This window comes from Labeo rohita, chromosome 8 (genome assembly GCF_022985175.1).
Source record: "Labeo rohita strain BAU-BD-2019 chromosome 8, IGBB_LRoh.1.0, whole genome shotgun sequence".
In the NCBI taxonomy this organism is placed as follows: Eukaryota; Metazoa; Chordata; class Actinopteri; order Cypriniformes; family Cyprinidae; genus Labeo; species Labeo rohita.
The window spans coordinates 15,644,557-15,665,225 of NC_066876.1; the positions used below are offsets into that span (position 1 = coordinate 15,644,557).

At 36.0% G+C, this 20,669-nt stretch overlaps 1 protein-coding gene across 1 annotated transcript in view; it reads left to right on the forward strand.

Annotated features, from left to right (window-relative positions):
• The first annotated feature begins 865 nt into the window (after positions 1-865).
• LOC127169698 (beta-1,4-galactosyltransferase galt-1-like) overlaps positions 866-20,669 on the forward strand; it is a 56,096-nt gene continuing 36,292 nt past the window's right edge. Inside the window, exons 1-2 of the mRNA XM_051117248.1 lie at positions 866-895; positions 1,204-1,358. The gene's annotated coding sequence lies outside the window, so the exon portion shown is untranslated. The remainder of the gene's footprint in view (positions 896-1,203; positions 1,359-20,669) is intronic.

The following is a 20,669-nucleotide window of genomic DNA, read 5'->3' on the forward strand; positions in this document are numbered from 1 at the left end:
CCATATGGCACACTCAATAATTTACTGTATTTAGGCGTCCTGAGCTGAATACGGTTTTAATACACTCTTATTTGGACAAATGTACAGTCTCTTTGTAATGAGCTAAAGCAGTGCTCTTTTTACATGGTCAATAGGAAGAGTGATTACAGAACACACATACACTGGGATAAATAGAGGAAGCAGCTGTGCTTTCACCTGTTCTATAGATAAGGTGATCTCTAATGCATTAAACAGAAGGCTACTCTGGTGGTCTCCAGTGTGACACACTGACCTACATTCAGACTGAATCAAAATGTTACATTCTGACAAAACAGACTTTACTGAGAGCAAAAACATCAAGGTCATTAATTACATTAATTACACATTGCATTTATTACACAAGAAAATGACCACTTTTTTTCAAAATAAATGTGACATAATAGATCATTAAAGTTACCATATGCTATTTCAGTGTGGTTCAAAGAATATGGTTTAAAATCAAAATTATTTTGTTTTAAAAATCCCTTTACCTGAGTTGTTTACAAGCTGTACATGCAGATGTTGATGTTAATAAAGATCCTTTTCATCGCTGGCAAACAATAGGATGCAGTCCATGTTAGTTTTTAAAAGACTGTAGGTAAATATTCCACTTTATTCAGCGTTTTTAATACTTTGTGTTTGTGTCGCGTGATAATTTTACCAAGCAAGATGATTCAGTTTGTGCACACTGTAAATGATTCAAACTGAATCGGGAACCTATATGACGTAGTCAGCTTTGCTAGTAGCGAGTATGACTGATTCATTTAACAGAACCGACTCGAATGAATCATTCAGTCGAACATCGCTAGTTTACATTCTAAACAGCCGACAGAAAATACTGAACACTCGACATGACCACTGACATAAATAATGAGCGGTAGGTTGATAAAAAAAAAAGTTGAAAATCCGAAACACAGAAGTAAACAAAAACAGAAACTGTTACCTGAAGAGAGCAATGTTAGCATTCCGCTAACGTTAGCATCTTCGCTTGATGAAACTGATTCAAATTATTTTGCAACCAGCTATGCCGTAAAAGACCAAGCACTATTTTAAAATATACTTTCTGCATGTATGTATGTTTACGCCGTTGATATTTGAGGAATATTAAGAAACGTGCATTTGTCCGCCACATAATGGTGTAGGCTAGTTAAGACTGAATTGTTTTTTGTTTTTGTTTTTGTGCAGGTTGAACCGATTCACAAAACTGAATCGATCCGATCACCAACTCACCGAATATTCAACCAAAAAGGAGTCCTACTCTAATAAACCTAGCACCGCAGCATGAGCTGATAGTAACTCGATTTGGAGCAAAACAAATGACTTTACTGAAGAGGCAAAAAGTAAGTTTCTAAATGCAAAACATACTGGAAATATGCTTACTACTTATGACAAATGTATAGCAGTTTTCATGCACAATGCATATTTAAAAAATATATTATAAATATTATAATGACTAAAATTATTAAATAATATTTTAATATGCAATATCAACGTACTGTTTAATTTGAGCACATAATATGCCACAACATGATTTTAGGACCATGATTACATCATGCCATAAAAAAGGCTTACATAGATCTCTCTGCATATTAAGTGGTAGTTTAAGCATTAAACACACACACAATGAGATATGCATCCTCATTTGATGAAGCCAGACAGTTCAAATAAAAAATATTCATATAAAAAATTCTAAGCAATTCTTTTCATGTTTTCAGTTTCAACGTATGGATGATTGTTAAACCATTTGCTGTGACCTTTGTTCATTCTGTACGCTGTACTCTCACTCTTTCTCTCATTCTGGTGCCACAGCTGTCTGACTACCCTCACCGTCTCACACCCTGCTACTTCCTGGCAAGATCTCTTCTGTATGTTGTATCTTCGTTTGTCTACGATGTGTTTGCTGTGTAAGCAGTGCGCATAGCCCTGAGGCCATTCAGAAGCATATGGGAGACAGAGTGGGAGGAGATGTGAAAGGGCAGATGTGAGGGGGAGAGAGTTTAATGCATTTAGCTCTAAGGACTGAAACACAGACAGCGTGTATCACCTGGTCTGTTTGATGTGGTTGACTCATAGACCAAAGAGCAATATTTCTTTAAAGTTTCGACTAGCCACAGAAGACAGGTAGGACACCGCCAAAAAAACTCGATCCACAGATGAGGGTAGGGAGTGACAGATATGACTTCCTCCTTTATGTGATAGACAATCCCTCCTAAGGATTTCTCCAGCCTACAGGACTGTTTGATAGCAGAAAATAATGGACACTAGATGTTCCTGCCTGGAGATGCACAACACTCCTTCTGCAACATCTTTAGTTTCTAGGTTAACTAACAAGCCCTAATATTCTCTTTTTGTTATTTAGAGTAAATCCAAGAAGGCTTGGTAAACAAGTCCCACCTAGAAAGCTGGAAAGGATCGTGCAAATGTGTTAATGGCTCTTAATTGGCTTCTAACAAGAACTCCACCTTTTGCAAATGTTGGTTCTTCAGTAACAAGTCATGTAATGTGTTTTACACTCAAGTTAGACTGTAAGTTGTAAGTGGACTATATTGGATTTAAATAAATAATGGGTGGGTCATATGCAGATTCATTAAACTCTAATCTAATATATTTGCTCTAAATTAAGCAATTAAAGTGGAACAATCAATGCATGCCAGAACTGCAAGCAGATCAAGAATCTAATTTCCTGCAAATTGCCTTCTTTCATCTCGGTTCAGACAAGTTGTTTTGCAGGCCATTTCCATGGAAATATAAATAATAATGCAATGTAAAAGAGCCCCAGGCATATACACACAAATGAGGCACATGCATTAGATTCAATTTGTGATTTGTGAAGCAGTCAGAATGAAAAGCGAAAGAAATCTATGATCTACTTTTGCATTTGCAAGGGTTTTAGCACAGAGCGTCTACGTTGCTCTCTGCACACTCACAGTGACGAAGGGGAATTTGTCACGTAAGCTGAATTATCCGAAGCAAGCCAAATGTAGGTGACTGAGTATTTATACCGAGGGGATATTTAGCCAGCTCTGCTTTATTTTTAGACAAAGCCATCTGAGCAACAATCACATGCCGTTGACACAGTCACACATATTGTGCAGAAACACAAGCGTTTTGTAGCAAATCCACATGACGTCGATGTTGCCTTAAAAGGGAAGTTTCCAGATTTAGACTTCAATCTGCTCAACAACGTTAGGTGTGAATTGAATTTTAATGCTTTATAAACGCTCTGCTATGGAACACATTGTTCCTGCGCTGAATTACTTTAAAACAAACCAGTATTTTCTGAAGCACTGGTTTTTGTTTAATGTAATCTGTAGGGTCTTAGTTTTTTCCTTTTTGCAAATTGAGAAAATGTACCAGCCAGAAACATTTCATACCAGCTTTCAAACTGTAGACTGTTTTCTAATTTTTAGCAGTGCAGAAATAATAAATCAAGTGGCACCTTTGACCAACAAAAGCAGTTTTATTCTATATACTTTCTTCTTGGTGGCTTATTTATGGGCAGTTTTTCTCAGATGAGTCACTTTATAAAATTCTGTAGAGAAAAATAAATTGACATCCTTGATCCTAGATCTTATGCTATTTCAGAGGTGAAAGTTGTTAAAAGGCACAACAGTTTTCTTTAGTAGACGGTTGGATTTAAATCTCTTACATGTGTGAGGGTCAAGCTATCATTCTTACTTTAATCTACTAGGGTCAGATTATCATTCTTAGTATTATGTTGGCGTTCAAAGTCACCAGCTAACTGGCAGATAACCAAAGTCCTTATTAAGGCTAGTCAGTCCACTTGGCGTTCATCTTGGTAACGCACTTGAGGAGTTATTTACAGCTCCTCTCTTTATGTAGGCAAGACTAACTAAAATCTCCAGAACTGTGTAATAAGATAATGTTGAAACATAGTATATTTCAAATCAGGAATAAAAATTGATGTAGAGAAACACAAAATAATACTGTTTATCTTAGATCAACCCAAAAGCGCAGTATTTTTAACAGTATTTGCCACATGGGACTACAGTTACTATATTTAGTGTTCTGACTGAGTATACAGTTGAAGTCAAAAGTTTACATATACCTTGCAGACTCTGCAAAATGTTCATTATTTTACCAAAATAAGAGGGATCATACAAAATGCATGTTTTTTTATTTGGTACTGAACTGAATAAGATATTTCACATTTCACATTAAAGGCATTTACAGTTGAATTTATAAAAATGACCCTGTTCAAAAGTTTACATACGCTTGATTTTTAATACTTTGTTGTTACCTGAATGATCCACAGCTGTTTTTTTTTTTTTTTTAGTGATTGTTGTTCATGAGTCCCTTGTTTGTTAAACTGTTTGTTCCCATTGAACAGTTAAACTGCACTGTTCTTCAGAAAGTCCGTCAGGTTCCACAGGTTCTTTGGTTTTTCAGCATTTTTGTGTATTTGAACACTTTCCAACAATGACTGTATGATTTTGAGATCTATCTTTTCACACTGAGGACAACTGAGGGACTCATATGCAACTATTACAGAAGGTTCAAACGCTCACTGATGCTCCAGAAGGGAAAACAATGCATTAAGAGCCAGAGATGTAAACTTTTGAACAGAATGAAGATGTGTACATTTTCCTTATTTTGCCTTAATATAATTTTTGTTCATTTAGTACTGCCCTTCAGAAACTACAGAAGATACTTACATGTTCCCAAGAAAACAAAATAAGTTAAATTTACCCTAAACTTCAAATTCAAAAAGTTTTCACCCCCGGGTCTTAATGCATTGTGTTTCCTTTTGAAGCATCAGTGAGTGTTTGAACCTTCTGTAACAATTGCATATGAGTCCCTCAGTTGCCCTTACAGTCATTGTTGGAAAGAGTTCAAATACACAAAAATGCTGAAAAATCAAAGAATTTGTGGGACCTGAACTTTTGAACAGGGTCATGCATTTTGTATCATCTCTCTTATTTTGGTCAAATATGGTAAAGATTTTGCAAGGTGTATGTAAACTTTTGACTTCAACTGTACGCATAAATGTAAATTATGGCCCATCTGTCCTTACACTGTCTCTACATGTAATAGTTTTTGTTTGGCACTTAGTGAGAGTTAATTTTGGATATAACCAGATAATCAGAACTTGAGTAATACGTTTTACACTGTCAGTGTGCAACTGTTGCACATTGTGCAGTTTTGTATATGCATGACGGAAATGGGTGAAAGTTTATTGTAAGTGGATTAGGAAAGTTCATGGCTGTGTTTCAACATACACACTCTCTCTGCAACACACAGATGAGATTAAACTCTGCTTTAGAGTTACTGGAAGCAGCTGAACATGGATTTGCACATCATGTTCCCTTTTTAAAACATGTTCAGAATAGCTTGTGTTGCAACCTACTGCTCTGGATAGTCATTCACATATGGACTTTTTTCTGCTCTTTTTTCAGTCGGATTTCAGAGTCAGAAACCACAAAGGCCATATCATAGACAGTTCAACCGTCCTTGCAGCAGCAATCACAATATATGAGTGTAGAGTGGAGTTAATATCAGGTCAGATGGTTCTTTCGAAAGTGCTCCCACATGATGAAGACTTCCCTTTGCAAACACGTGCAGACAACAAGCATGAAAAGCCAATCAATGTCACCAGACCACATTTACAAAGATCTTGCAAAGAAGTCAGAGTTGAGGTTACTTGCACTCTGCAACATTGATTCATTTGTATTTAATCGTGCAACTTATTTTCACTATTTTTACAGTTAGGTTACCTTCTCTGTAATCTACAGCACCATTGAAAAGTTTTGGGTAATTTTTTTTTTTAAAGAAATTCATATTTTTATTCAGCTAAATGTATTAAATGAATCAAAATTGACAGTGAAGTAGTGTAACTCTCTAGCATTAAAATAAAACACTATTAGATACCATAAATAATTATCATCTTAACGTCCATGCGGAATTGTAATCATGGTGCATCCATAACACATACAGAAATTCTATGATTTATTGCTGTTAACAAACATAAATCCATGTTAACTGTGCCTGCTATACTCATAAGGGCTCAAAACAGCACAAAAAAGATCTTGAAGTAACCTTACGCACCTGGATTTCGCAATTTAGGTTAGAGATTGTGTTGTTGATACTGGGGCTGTACATGGCAAACTAGGGCTGAAAGAAAAACTGACCGGCCCACATTGATCACAGGATGCGCCCGTTTTTGTTGTGTCTGTTGAGATGACAAAAGAGCAGATAGAAAAAATAGAATAGGTTATGTGGAAGTGGGTCAATACGTAGCCGTTGCGATGCATAACCTGGTACCAATGACCTCTTTCAACATTATGCTGTGTATGAAGTGGCCCACTTTTAGGGACACTAGCGTGTGCTTGTCACATGTTGAGAAGAAGACTAGGTTATAAAGAAAGAATGAAGAATGGAAGGTGTACAAAGCGAGACAATGAAATAGGAAACGTGTTTCATTCACATTCACATCCACATCAGATGTAAATTCACATTCACAAAGATATTAGAGGCGACACAGTTAAATGTGCTGACTGATTTTCAGGGTTTACATTTTTTTGCTTTTTTTTTTTTTTAATAAAAAGCACATACAGATAAAGTCAAAAGTTTGCATACACCTTGCAGAATTTGGATCCAGGGGTGTAAACTTTTGAAAATCTGTACATTTTTCTTATTTTTCTTAAATATCATATTTTTTCCATTTAGTACTGCCCTTCAGAAGCTACAGACGATTCTTACATGCTTCCCAGAAGACAAACATTTACCCTGATCTTCAAAAAGTGTTCACCCCCCGGTTCTTAATGCATCATTTTTCCTTCTGGAGCATCAGTGAGCATTTGAATCTTCTGTAATAGTTGCATATGAGTCCTTCAGTTGTCCTCAGTGTGAAAAGATGGATCTCAAAATCATACAGTGATCAAAATTAGATCAAAATTAAAATCTTGGAGGGTTACAGTTGTCAGAAATTAGTAGGAAGAGCACATCTGCAGCCGTAGGATATCACTAGTTTCTCACACTGCGTTGGTCATCTTGGTCCACTCTTCTTCCACTCTCTTCCATAGTTTGCTAACTGTTGTAGGTTTCGTAGCCATAACTTTGTCACCAAGGATTTTCCAGAGATTTTCAATCTCGTGCATCTTGCCCATCCATTTCATTTTTCAATGTTCTTCGCTTCAAAGAATTGCTTTACCTGTTTTGCAGTGCGACTGGGGCATTGTCTTGCATGAAAATTACAGGCTGATTAGAAGATGCTTGCAGGGAAGGAACTGCATGTTGCTGAAGGAGGTGCAGATAAACATTTGTTTTCACCCTGCCATGTATCTGCATAAAAGGCCCAGCTCCTGCTTCAGAAAACATCCCCTAAACCATGACACTTCCTCCTTTACCTTTCACTGACTTCTTTAGACACTTGGGCTTCAGTCTTTTCTTCAGTTTGACACCGAACAAAATGTTTCCCATCAGACCCAAATAAATTAAACTTGCTCTTATCGCTAAAGTGAACTTTGGATCAGTTCTCCTCTCTCCACACTGCATGCTTCTGAACAAAAGTGAGCTTAGCCTTTTGATTCTTTGTGCTGATGAGAGGTTTGGTCACTGCAGAGTGTGCTTTCAGTCCGACTTCTCTTAAACATGGCAAAACAGATCCTTACCCTGTTCAGCACTGAAATGTCAAGCAATTCCAGCTGCAGTGTTGAACCCATTCCCCATTGAGAGTCTCTGCATTATCCTGTCTTCTTGTGCACTGAACCCCCAACTGCTCCCCGGGCGCCGCAGCGATAGCAATATGGCTGCCCGCTGCTCCGGGTGTGTGTTCACAGTGTGTGTGTGTGTGTGTGTTTGTTCACTACTCACTACTGTGTGTGTGCACTTGGATGGGTTAAATGCAGAGCACAAATTCCGAGTATGGGTCACCATACTTGGCCACACGTCACGTTTCTATTAAGGAAATTCTGAGTAAACTATCACCTCACGGTGTGTGTGCGTGTGTTTGTTCACTACTCACTACTGTGTGTGTGCACTTGGATGGGTTAAATGCAGAGCACAAATTCCGAGTATACTTGGCCACATGTCACGTCCTTTCCTTTCCTTTAAGGAAATTCTGAGTAAACTAACACTATCACTGTGTCCGGAGTGTTGCTATCTTAATTTAGATAATTTAGATAAACAACACCAAAGTTAGCTCTTGAAGGCAATAAATGAGATGACCTAGATAGATTTTTTTACAAAGTTGCATAAAACAATGACAGTGATTTAATTTTTAGTACCATACAAGTAATTGAATGATAAAATTATTAAGTTAAAACGGCTGCTTGAAACAAGATGTTTTTATGCATGTGCATGAAATGAATCTGCCCCTTTTCGCAAACTTAACAGAACAAAAGAAAAGAGCTGAAATATTGGAGCTGAAAACCCTATTTTATCATGTAGGTTTGTATAGAAATACTTTCCATTGAAGTGTTTTTCTGGTTAGTGCATGATAAAAGTATTCCATGACCTTGATGAGTACTCAAAGAATATGGCAAAGCATGTTCTTGCAGTTGCTAGGCATCTATTGAATGGAGCTGTAGAATTGTTTCCGTAGTGCTGGCTAATGTCCTCTGTAGGATCTGAGGGAACAGGTGTAGGCCTCATCTCTGCCTCATTGAAGCAACTGCCTGGACCACAGAAACACACTCCTACTGCCTGTCAAGGAGATAAAATCAAACATCTACTATTTCAAAGGATTAAAGTGCTCAGAAGGCACACTTACTCACACAAAGGGGACTACGGGGAATTCAGTCGCATTATTTTAAAGATGACTCTTTAATGAGCACAGCTGTCTCTGTCTACTCCTGATAAACCAGTGGAAGACATTTGTGAGAGGCATTCTGTCCTCGTCACAGCTGTGCAGCTGCAGCGTGCAGCACGATAGACATTCCAGGAATAGTTGGAATATTCAGTGGTTTTATTCCAGGGCCTTGAGTCAATCTCAATGACTTTTTCATTGGCCCGAAGATTTAGAAACAAAACATTTGTTATCATTCATCACTGGATGAGCTGCAAGAACATGACGTCATGCAAGCTTGTACTGCAGCTATTTAGCTGACATGTGATGAACCATTTGAAGATAATAAATATTTTTATGTTTATGTTTCATTTTAAAAGCCATTATACAGTAATTTTGTTTAATGTTTGATAAAGCCAAGACAATCGCATTGTCTTGATCTGTTATTCCAGCTTTGACTTTGGTCCAACGCTGGTTCTTAAGAAAAAGTTTTTGGAGAGTTGCACCACATGACATTTTACAACCTGATCTAATCTTACTATAAAAAGGGGAAATTTTCTGATATAATAAGAGACTTATTGACTTTTACACAGCATCCTGAACGTCTGCAGGGGTTCCTTTCTATGGTATCTGTTCTTGTTTTATGTCTTCGCAGATAGATGGACACAGTTACTCACATTTGACAGACAAATGTCAAACGTTAATAAGCATGAAGTAGTTTAAGTTTACTATAAGAAATAATAATAAAAGGTAATCTCAAACTACCTCTTAGTGTTTTCTTTTAAAGAAGTTTATTTTATTGATTTTTTCCTTATTGTGATATAAGGACCGTTTTATAATGCTGTCATTTTTAACTTTATGTCCCCCCAAAAATATCAAAATGACTTTTTAAACAAAAGTATTGGTCGTTGCAGAGTATGTTTGCACATAAATAAACAGCAAAGAAATCAGCATTATATCAGGTTTAAAAATGCATGTAAACATATTTCAAGCAGAAAAGCATAATATTAGTAAATGCATTTGCTGTCCACTTCACCTATAATCACTAAGTCAGTGTTACTGGGATGCCCTATTTCTAAAAATACACTGTATTTTGGTCTTTCCATGCAGTCATTAATGTTCTGGAGTGAACCGGTGAAGGCTGATGAGGATTATGGGAGGTCCCTAGTGTCCTGATCACTACTTTTTCACATGCAGGTTATAGACGGGTTTAGTGTAATGAGATAAAGGGCTATTTTTAGTACCCGTATTTCTGTTTAAGCAACAGACCGGACTATTTTAAGTAAATCATTGGCTTGTGATTTCTATCTTTAGGTCATTCAGTTTCCAAATGTAGGAACATTCCAGACTAAAATATTTGTTCATGTCCCAAGTGTACACACTAGGGTGTTTATTTTAGCATCAAAGCGAGAAACAACCATATGGTCAGTGTTCATAAGCTGCCTTGAGGGAAACAGTCTTTTAGAAGCAGCTTGCATTTTTTTCTGCACCTTTCCTGTGAAGAACAAAGTATTTTTGTATCATCGTCTTGTTTTATTTGTTTGTCTGGTGCATTCCCATCCAAACTTTTCTAAAAGAAAACTGTGATAATACATATCACAGCAACAACAGAGTTGGTATTTCACAAACATTCCCATTCTCTGTTGGTTTTGCAGCCATAGCTGCATTTTGCTGATCTGAGAGGAAGCTCTGCATGATCAATAGAAAACAGTCAAGCTCTGCTGGAGGTGGTGCTGTGGTTTAGATGAGTTTGAAGGGGAAGCCCGTCATACTAATTGCAGCCACAGCTGAAGCTGTCATATCAAACCTTTTTGATGCTGACATACTCAAATGTCAGCTGAACTACTTTTTCAATATATGAGCCATATCCACAAACCTTGATATGTATCAAGAAGGAGCTCCGTATATGAATAACTACACCACACTCAGCAGCAAAGTACTAAACGGTGCAACTGACAGATAAAAAGATAGCTAAAGATACCTGCTAAAAGATCTGCAGGCCATGCATGATTTGAGGTCAGGCTGAGGACAGGGAAGCGTAACAGCGAAGGATCTAGGTTGCTAATACAAAAGTTGCAGGTTAAATCCCACACAGCACTTATCCTCAAAATTACTCCAGGGAGGCTGTCCGTGCTATTAGTGTCACTTGGGAAAAGCACATACTAAATGCTACCTTATAAATGTTGACAGTTTCAATTAATGGTAAACAGTTGCTAATTTAACATTTTTTTCATCTCACTCTCAGAAAAAAAGTTTCAACAGCTAAATATCTAAGGTATCTTTGTACCTTATTTACCCCTAAATTGCACATATTAGTACTTATTTGAAAATTTGGAATCCGAGGGTGCAAAAAAATCTAAATATTAAAAAAAAAAAAATGTCTTTAAAGTTGTCCAAATGACATTCTTAGTAATGCATATTACTTTTTTTATATATTTACAGTAGGAAATTGACAAATATCTTCATGGAACATGATCTTTACTTAATATCCTAATGATTTTTGGCATAAATAATAATTTTGACCCATGCAATGTACTGTTGATATTGCTGCAAACATAACCGTGCTACTTATGACTGGTTTTGTGGTCCAGGGTCACATATATGAAGATAACTCATTTTCAAAAATCATGTTTTTATTATGTTATCATGTTTTATTGTTTTATCGTGTTAGTTAGCTGTTTTTGTTTTAGTTATTTTTACTTTATATCAAAATAACCCAACTGCAGTTTTATTGAGATGAATTGGAATGCACAATGAAAAAACATGATTTTTGAAAATTGTTAAAAACAGAATGATCAGTTTTTACCTCTACAATGTTACTATCAGAGAGGAGAGTTACTTTTAAAAGTAATGCATTACAATTACAAACTAAAAAGCTATTAATTGCATTACTTATTTACATTTTATGGAAATTAATGCTTTATGTTACTTTTACGTTACTTTTTCTCATCTAAGCTGGACTTGCTTGTATGTTTTCGTTTAAAAAAAAAAGTAATATTTTTGGCAAATGTAAAAGCCGTTTTACACCAAAAGTGAAATGAATCAGCCTCAGGCTGAATGAAATATAAATTCAATTATTAACATATTTAATTATTGCAGGTTTGCTTCATATTCTGAGTTTGCATTTCACTATTTTTCTCATTTTGAAGAATCCTGAATCTGTTTTTGTGCATGTGAGAGAAAATGCAGGTTGATATTTAATCTATAACTACAGTAAGCATCATATTCACACAGTGCACACAACGCCTCTGCACCTATTCCCAATTTCTCTCAACATGGCAACCAGAGAGCTCTCAGTCAATACATGTACCAAAGTAACTAGCGTTACTTTTTTGAAAAAGTAATTTAGATAATTTACTGTAAATTTAAAAGTAATGCATTACTAGTTACTTGAAATAGTAATCTGATTATGTAGCTCAAGTTACTTGTAATGTGTTACCTCCAGCACTGGTTACCATAATTTATGATAGTCCCAAAATAAGTTTTAATTAGCAGATTTAAGGTCACAGGGACCAGATTAATAATTTTCACTATTAGCAGTGACACAGTGCATGCCCTAAAGAAAGGGGGTTGAGTGGGGTGAAATTGGGAGAGGATTGACTGGCCTTGTTGTCAAACTCCAAGGACCTTATGGCTCAGACTGGCTCCTACTTAGTAAAAAGGAAGGCCTTTGCTCTTATTAACAAAGATTTAATTTCATTAAGTGCAGCAGATGCCTGTATGGCAGTGTGATCAACAAGCTCCTTTGAAAAGTTCTGCTGTGACCAACAGATGTCTGTGCCCGCAGCATTGCAAATAGGTCATATGTCCCCATTCCACTGGGTCAACAAAGGGCACTTGATGTTTTTGCATCCACATACTTCTCAGTTTAATTTGTTTACTATGTTCTATTCACAAGCAATTTAGGTATAGGAAATATTAAATGTTTTGGTAACATTTTAGTAGCAAAACTACTACAACAACTACCTTACTCACTATCAACAAGCAGCAAATCACGAGTTTATTAACTGAAACATTCTTAGTTAAAGGGATAGTTCACCCAAAAATGAAGATTCTGTCATTAATTACTCACCCTCATATCGTTCCAAACCTGTAAGACCTTCGTTCATCTTCAGAACACAAATTAAGATATTTTTGATGAAATCCAAGAACTTTCTGACACTGCATAGACAGCAATGCAACTGACACATTTAAGGCCCAGAAAGGTAGTGAAGACATTGTTAAAATAGTCCACGTGACATCAGTGGTTTAACTGTAATGTTATGAAGCTACGAGAATACTTTTTGCGTGCCAAGAAAACAAAAAGAATGACTTTATTCAACAAGCTCTTGGATTTCTTCCAAAAATATCTTAATTTGTGTTCTGAAGATGAACTAAGATCGTACAGGTTTGGAACAACATGAGGGTTTTCATTCTTGGGTGAACAATCCCGTTAATAGTAAACTTGTTACCTACTCTAAAATGTTACCTGTGTTTTTAACACTTCTTGAAATAAAAAAAAACCTGCTGGAATGCACCTACAAAAATAAAGCGCTAATCTTAGCTGTTGCATCTTTCCAGATTTTAGTAAAGGTCTGCATATGATTACGGATAACCTCACGAGAGAAAATGTTAGTCAACACAAACTATAAGGTGACATTTCGCTGCCTTGCATGCAAATCATCAAATGTAATAGAGCGTGGTGATCATTCAAACATCAACATACAGAACAAACATTTCAAGAGAGATTGAACTTTGGTACAACAGCCTGACAGATGACATTTCACCACTACATCTCATTACTCACAACAAATGCAGCCTGAAAAGCATAAAAGACTGAACATTCAAAAAGATCAAGATCATGAACATTAAAAAAAAACTCTTACCAGCCCTAAACTTTTTGAATGGTAGTGTAACTCATTTAGGAACTGATGTTTTAAAGTTCCCTTTTAATAGTTCAGTTTCCTTTCTTCACCCAAAGCCATTTTTTTGTCCTCAGTGAACATTGGCGTCATGAGTATACATTAAGATATTGGGTCATTGGGTGCACACTGCAGTGAGATCTAGGACATAACATTGCTGCAGTATTCACTTGCAGACATGTATTATTCATAGGGATTACTCGTCTCACAGTGAGCATATATCTCTTACATTAAGAGTTAGGTCATCACATGTCTTTGAGAGGGCAGTTCTGTTAACTTAAACTTGTGTGATTCAAAGGCTAATAGCACATATTATTATTTTTAATGGCAGTTGAAAGAAAATAAGCATGGTGTACTTTTGCTTTTTGAAGTGAGTCAAAAAAAGTCAATGTTGTAATGTTAATTGTGCATTATGGTTGCACAACTGACTCATCAATCTTCTCATCTTTATGTTTTGATCTTGCTCCAGGTAAGAAAATTCCCTAAAACTAATTGCTCATATACTTATCACTGTAAGAACGATTTTATCTTTGATTTGATTTGATTTTGTTATATATGCATCATTTTAGTAGGTTATCTAAATTAATATTGTCTGTTTAACTGACGCTGCATTTAAATTGAATGCAACATGGATGTTTACACTGATGCGTATAAGGTCATGAGTCAGTAAATGCCAGCTACAAGTTTATTTTCTAAACTTAGACCACAAGTCGGTGCGGTCTAACCAAAACCTTTACACATCAATGAGTCAGCCATGACAGTATGCACAATTTTAATGGGTGATGTTTGCTGCCTGCACCGCCAGCCATGATCATGTACAGTATGACAGTTAAGTCTTCCAGCATGCAAACACTTTTTCTTTGCGCTATGGGATCTAATAAGCTGTTTTAGGTGTACTGTTGCAAAGTGCATGACAGTGCATCTATTTTTATCAAATGCACAAGCTGCTTTGAGAATGCTGGATATTCTTTAGATACTATTGTGCATCACTAATAGTGCATAATACCCTCTGACATTTGCTAAATCAAAAGCAAAAGAAGATCAGTTGGCGGCACCTGGGAGAGATGTGTTTTTGGGACTTATAATGACTCATCAAAGTGAAATGTGTTAGCGGTATAGGAGCAGCACAAGGCCTGATCGTATTACCTTGCTCGAAGAGTAATTTCAGTGCAGCAATTGTAAAGACAGAGTGCTGTATCATAGCTGGACTGATCAAGTGACGAGCAAAGAGATTTAGTTTGTCAGATCAGAAGATTTCTGATTCAATTATCAGAAACACTTTGTGTATTCACTTCAACCCTTTTGTTCTTTGGTGAATTTAGTATGTATGACTACGTATGGGGGTTAAAATTTAGTAAAATTATCAGTTTGACTGCACTGAGTGTATTGGATTAGAACACATCTTGAACTAAATTAAGCTGTATAATTACAGTCGTTTTCTGTAGAGCTGCTTTATAGCTGAATCAAATTTGTTCATAATTGATTAACTCTGCGACACTGACATTACTCGGGTTTCCATCCAAAGTTGCAAATTGGAATGTTGCATAAAACATTTGCGAATAAGCACCATTTCCATCTGAGTCAAGGAGAACAAAATCATCACATCCTGATAAACTGGCAATAAATATCACTAAAAAAAGTGGGAGAATCCTCTGAATATAATAATTTGCATATATAATAAATTACTTGCACCTCAGAGCGAAGAGATGAAACACAATAAATCTGGTCATTGCTTTCTTTGATGCCTGCTGTTCGTGTTAGTTCTGGGAGGCAAAAATATAGAAATAATTTGATGACAGACTTTGCTTGGGCATTTCAGAATGACCATAACAACATTTCAGATGCTATGCAACAAGATTGGTCCACTGGTTAGTCAGGTTACGCCATTATTTACGTTATTTCGCACAAACTTTTTTGCGAATTTAGGGGGGGGGGGGTTCAAAATTTGGCAATTCCCTCAATCGTCTCAGACTTGATACTTCAAAATGCGCATTAAAATGGGGTTATGGAAACGTAGCCACTAGGAGCGCTTCCATTACAGATTTGCGCAAAACGTGATGTTTTATAAATATTGATAAAAAACTGTTGCGAAATAGTGTTTCCATTAACCAATGTTATGCGGCTAAAACGCCACGTCAAGTCACCTTTATTTATATATCGCTTTTAACAATACAAATTTTGTCAAAGCAGCTTTATAGTATTAAATAGGAAAATAGTGTGTCAATAAAGCAAAAGGACAACAATAAACACTTAACGTAAAACATAGTTTTTTTCTCTTGCGTGAAATTTACGTGTTTCCATTTAGGTGTATTTTCAATTAACAATTTCAATTTGCGCAATTTGAAGGGTAATGGAAATGCAGCTACTGTTATTTAACTGAATTAACACTGAAGTGACTTGAGCTAAATAACGTTTTGCTGTCTTAAAGGGATAGTTCACCCAAAAATGCAAAGATTTTTGTTGAAATTCGAGAGCTTTCTGACCCTGCATAGACAGCAACACAACTGACACTTTTAAGGCCAAGAAAGGTAGTAAGGACATTGTTGAAATAGTCTATGTGACACCAATGGTTCAACCGTAGAAAAACAAAGAAAACAAAAATAACAACTTTATTCAACAATTTCTTATCCTCCGTGTCAGTCTTCAACGCCCGTTAAATTAATATTATTAATGTTATTTTCTTGTTTATCACTGTGAGAGTGCTGTATTACTTTTTTTGCATATAAAGCACTAAATAAATAAATGTTATTTTACTTGACATACTGTATATACAATGTTAGTATGGAGTTACTTGGAAAAAGTGCAAAAAAAATAAAAGAAAAAAGAACTTGTTCCGCCTGAATGTACATTTTAATTTATATATATATTTATATATATTTTTATTAAATGTTATTTTCATTTTTTATTTTTAATGTGACAAATGAAATTAATTTTAAGTGAATTTTAATGTTTTAATCTATCCATATTTCCTTCTATTCTAATCTATTGGTTGCTTTCTGTTAAATCTGGGCACAAATCGCTTGCTTTAGTGCAAAGGTTGAATGACAGATAGTAGGCATTCATCACAGGATAGATTAGTGTTTACACTACTCATTTTGATGCATTTTTGAAAACCACAAATGTGACCCTGGACCACAAAACCAGTCAGAAAAACTGAATAAATAAGCTTTCCATTGATGTATGGTTTATTATAGGACAATATTTGGCCCAGATACAACTATTTAAAAATCTGGAATCTGAGGGTGCAAAAAATCTAAATATTAAGAAAATCAACCAATTTGTCCTAATGAAGTTCTTAGCAATGTATATTAGCAGTTTATGTATATTACAACATGATCTTTACTTAATATCCTAATGATTTTTGGCATAAAAGAAAAATCCATCATTTTGACTCATACCATGTATTTTTGGCTACTGCTACAAATATACCCGTGCTACTTAAGACTGGATTTGTGGTCCAGGGCTACAAATATGGTTTGAGTGACCCAACCACAAAACACTAGTGCTGTCCACTAGGGGCACTAGACGCAGTAATTATTTCTCAGACAACCTGTGAAATAATCAGTTGTTTGTTGCACATAACTGATGTGCTTTCATCCACTTAGTGACCTATACGTTTGAGTAACACAATGGACTTTTTCACAGAGTAGCTAATAAGCCCTTCAAGACATGGCACTTGTTGGCCAGCTTGACCTGCCCTGAAATCTGACAGATCAGTGGTCAAAGTCAGTGGAGGGTTAATGAGTAGGTTGAGGTTAAGTTTAGGGTTGATCTAAGGATTTGGTCAAAGTCATTTTTGTAATGATCAAAGAGTAAGATAGCATAATACAGTTTTTTTTTTTTTTTTTTTCAGAAAAACACAGTTTCCTTGAAAACAAAACTTACTTTGCTTCTGAAGAACATGACAGAATGACTCAGAGACGCTAAACCTGTATGTTAATGTGAGGTGTGAGCGTGTGTATGTTGAGGAAGGAAGGGGTCTTTTCTATAACAGGGTTCCCCTCAGCATCACGGTTTCCTGTGTAAACGAGCAGATTTCTCTACCACGCAGTATATTTTCCAGGAAAATGCAAACCTGTTAAATTCTCGTTTCTCACTGTGATCAGAAATGGCCCTGAGCTGAGAAATGAATCCACTACGGCCTGGGAAACCATGCAGCGATCAATATCTATTAGGGAATGGAGAAGTACAGACATTATCATCCCATTTGCCTGTAACAGTAAACGACTGTAGGCCATGCTTTGTATCTCTAATACAAGAACAAGATTAATGCAGTCATTATCACTTGATATTTTTGTAATTTGCAGCATGCAAATAAATTCATTCACGTGATCCAGTCTGATGATCTTAGCAGACATGAATACAGGAACAGTCATAAAAATATCATAAAACAGGCTTAAAATGTCTTTTGGTTATTAGCAAAATCTATTTTTACCAGCTAAATGGGAACAAGCGACAGAGGCAGGCACTTTCTTTTCACAAAATCAATGAAAATGGTGGGAAGTAGACAATAATTATGATCATTAAAAAGATGATGTTCTCTATCTGCTTCCAGAAGGATTGTCCTTCAGTGTTTGTCCTTAAAAAAACAAAGCATGCTATTTTTATTTTTACACTTATTGAAATTAGGTGTACCTGCACAACGGGAAGGACACGATGTGCTTTTACTTTCTGCTTTCATTCTACATATGGATGTTTACATGTATGTTCAAAATGACATTATACTTATTTCGGGTCATGCGTTGCACTATTATCTGTGGTAAATGTAAGGAATTACTGATGCTAATATGATGATGTTTACCACTGACTCAGATCATGGGGTTTCCTTATACAATGTACTTTTCGAGCTCCATAGTGACAAACCTCAACACTGGCACAAAGGTTTTCTCAGATTAGCTCATCCTCAAATGACCACGTGTATTAAGTAACCATGTTTTTGGAGAGGAAAGTCACGCTGCACTCTTTGTGTCCCTTTCATGGTGACTCAACAGACAATCAGCAGACTATTCGGATGTTTTAAAGAAGCAAAAATGTTTCAACATGCAGTTCTCATATGCATCACAGTTTGTTTACATGCATTGCTATGGTTGTAGTGATAAAGTCTATGCATAAGATATCTGTAAGAGACACTGTTGTTCACAGAATTCAGTAAACAAAGAACGGTGTGATTGTTGACTGTGAGTCATCCTAGCTCCTACACAGGATAGAGGGTGGGGAAAGTACCCATCTTAGGGGATTCAAATGTCTGTAGCCTGTTGACCAAGCAGGGATCAAGTTGACAACTTTTGATTTACTCATGCAGAGCTAAATCTATATAAAGCAGGGGGCTTTTTTAGGCCCTTAGTGGATATAGAGATGGAACAGGGCCCCCCGTTAAACATTGTGTGAAATTTAGTGTTGCATTTAAAGCCTCTGTGTAAAGTACCAAATTAATGTCATGTTTGCAGAATTTATGATGCTTAAGCCATTAAAATAATCATTATTGATGTGCATTATTAAGTAATTTCACTTCATGTTTTAAGACCAGATAAAATCTATATACTGCCTTGCACAAACAAAAATATATCAATCCCACACACTACTCAAACTTTCATGAGTATGATTTTTACCAAAATAAGAGGGATCACACAAAACGCATGCTATTTTTATTTAATACTGACCTGAATACAAAATTTCTTTGGTTTTTCAGCATTTTTGTGTATTTGAACCCTTTCCAACAATGACTGTATGATTTTGAGATCCATCTTTTCACACTGAGAACAACTGAGGGACTCATATGCAACTATTACAGAAGGTTCAAATGCTCACTGATGCTCCAGAAGGAAACACAATGCATTAAGAGCCGGGGGGTGAAAACTTTTTGAATTTGAATATCAGGATAAATTGAACTTATTTTGTCTTCTGGGAAATATGTAAGTATCTTCTGTAGCCTCTGAAGGGCAGTACTAAATGAAATAAAATGATACTTAGACAAAAAAAAAAAAAATGTCATTCTGTTCAAAAGTTTTCACCCCCCGGCTCTTTAATGCATGGTTTTTCCTTTTGGAGCATCAGTGAGCGTTTGAACCTTCTGTAATAGTTGCATATGAGTCCCTCAGTTGTCCTCAGTGTGAAAAGCTGGATCTCAAAATCATACAGTCATTGCTGGAAAGGGTGTAAATACACAAACAATGCTGTAAAACCAAAGAATTTGTGGGACCAAAGGATTTTTATGAAGAACAGCAGTTAAACTGTTATCACTAAACACAAGTGTATGCAGACTTTTGAATGGGGTCATTTTTATAAATTATTTTCTCTTGGGGACTATATCTAAACATCTTTAATGTGAAATATCTTATTCAGATCAGTACTAAATAGAAAATAACATGCATTTTGTATGATCCCTCTTATTTTGGTAAAATAATCAACATTTTACAGTTTCTGCACTTTCTATACTTTTGATTTCAACTGTATTTTGACCTTGATGCCATAAAACATTTAGTCGAATTTAATATTTATTTTTAGTTACTGCATATTCTCGTTTTGTCACAAACAGGAGTTTCAAAACTCCCACAGACTCCCATCTGAAGGCCTTTGGTACTTAAAGTATTAAATGTCATCGTATGGGACTCTCACATGCTAAAGGTAATGCATTTGTACATATATATATTTAGAAGCATATTTAAACTATTCTACTGGTATATTTGTGCATTACTGGCCAACATCAGCCCAGCCTTCCCACAAGCTGTCCCAGAGGAGCTGCTTTATAGCAGCACTGCCCAGCATTTTCAACAATTTATGTAAGCTGTCTCTGGTACAGAGAGAAGGGAAGTTATCGACTTAGGCGTTAAGAGGAAGCATGTGAATTGCTGGAAATGATAACGGTCTTGTGAAATGACAATTTGAGATGCACAAAGCATGCCTATTTATTGCACTTTCCCAAAAAAAAAGTCATTTGTCAGTTAAGTTTTTACCAGATAGTGGTGTTTTAAATTAAAAATAGCTTTGTAAATAGTACAACTGCT